Raw genomic sequence first — 2,257 nt, forward strand, 5'->3', positions numbered from 1 at the left:
CCAACATTCATCCAACTCATCATCCAACATTCATCCAACTCATCAACCAACATTCATCCAACTCATCATCCAACATTCATCCAACTCATCATCCAACATTCATCCAACTCATCAACCAACATTCATCCAACTCATCATCCAACATTCATCCAACTCATCAACCAACATTCATCCAACTCATCATCCAACATTCATCCAACTCATCATCCAACATTCATCCAACTCATCATCCAACATTCATCCAACTCATCATCCAACATTCATCCAACTCATCATCCAACATTCATCCAACTCATCATCCAACATTCATCCAACTCATCATCCAATATTCATCCAACTCATCATCCAACATTCATCCAACTCATCATCCAACATTCATCCAACTCATCATCCAACATTCATCCAACTCATCATCCAACATTCATCCAACTCATCAACCAACATTCATCCAACTCATCATCCAACATTCATCCAACTCATCATCCAACATTCATCCAACTCATCAACCAACATTCATCCAACTCATCATCCAACATTCATCCAACTCATCATCCAACATTCATCCAACTCATCAACCAACATTCATCCAACTCATCATCCAACATTCATCCAACTCATCAACCAACATTCATCCAACTCATCATCCAACATTCATCCAACTCATCATCCAACATTCATCCAACTCATCAACCAACATTCATCCAACTCATCATCCAACATTCATCCAACTCATCATCCAACATTCATCCAACTCATCAACCAACATTCATCCAACTCATCATCCAACATTCATCCAACTCATCAACCAACATTCATCCAACTCATCAACCAACATTCATCCAACTCATCATCCAACATTCATCCAACTCATCATCCAACATTCATCCAACTCATCAACCAACATTCATCCAACTCATCATCCAACATTCATCCAACTCATCATCCAACATTCATCCAACTCATCAACCAACATTCATCCAACTCATCATCCAACATTCATCCAACTCATCAACCAACATTCATCCAACTCATCATCCAACATTCATCCAACTCATCATCCAACATTCATCCAACTCATCATCCAACATTCATCCAACTCATCAACCAACATTCATCCAACTCATCATCCAACATTCATCCAACTCATCATCCAACATTCATCCAACTCATCAACCAACATTCATCCAACTCATCATCCAACATTCATCCAACTCATCAACCAACATTCATCCAACTCATCATCCAACATTCATCCAACTCATCAACCAACATTCATCCAACTCATCAACCAACATTCATCCAACTCATCATCCAACATTCATCCACTCTGTTCTGTCTGTTATTATTCCATCTTAATGAACTCTGAAACACAAGTGATATAATAATATTATAATTTATGGATCCACGTAAAAACTCCTTTTATATTCTGCTCGTTGTTTATTTCCGATTAGTGGATAATGATGGTTTAAATAATAATAATAATTAATATTCTCTGCATTCTCTGTATAGCAAAGATGAGATGTGACATAACAGTCTCATGTTGTTTGTTTTTTAGTGACAAACAATAATCTTGATGTCATTTACTTTCTCTTTGTCCCACAGGTGAACTGAGTCAGCTGCTGCTCGGTGGTCCAGTGGAAGTTGATCCTGACTTCTCTCAGCCGACACCGTGAGTCTTTTTGCTGCGATCGATTTAAACTCCACTGAAAGGGGTCAGTGACTGCTGGGAGACAGAAAAGGTCAACTCAGACACAGGTTCATACAAAAGGAAGTCAGTGTTCGAATATTTCAAAGCAGAATACACATAGAGAGTATTTCGACTCACAAAATAAATCTCAGTCGAGCAGGTTTTATTATACAAACATCATTTTTATGTTGTCAGACAACAGTCAGAAATCGTCTCTGTAAATCTTCATCCTGATCCTCTCAGCTGCATGTACAGTAATGCACAGAGCATCAACACATACATAAACAAACATAAATCACTGTGGAACAATAGAATGAACGACTGGTGACAGACGAGCATGCAGGAAGAACCGACTGACAGACCTCAGAAAGACACGAACACAACACAGACAGGCTGAAACAACTTCTAGAAATATAAAAGATCATTAAAGCTTTTCTTTAAACAGCTTCACTGGAAACAGATTTTACTTTTTAACAACAAAATTAACTTAATGAACACATTCTTCTTAAACAGTAAATTCATATGAGATATCAGCTGTCGTTTCATTTCTGGCTTCAATCAGACCTCATA

This window comes from Brachyistius frenatus, unplaced genomic scaffold (assembly GCF_029030835.1).
Source record: "Brachyistius frenatus isolate BFR_SWC_R1_liver_20210118 unplaced genomic scaffold, ASM2903083v1 Contig_692, whole genome shotgun sequence".
Lineage (NCBI taxonomy): Eukaryota > Metazoa > Chordata > Actinopteri > Embiotocidae > Brachyistius > Brachyistius frenatus.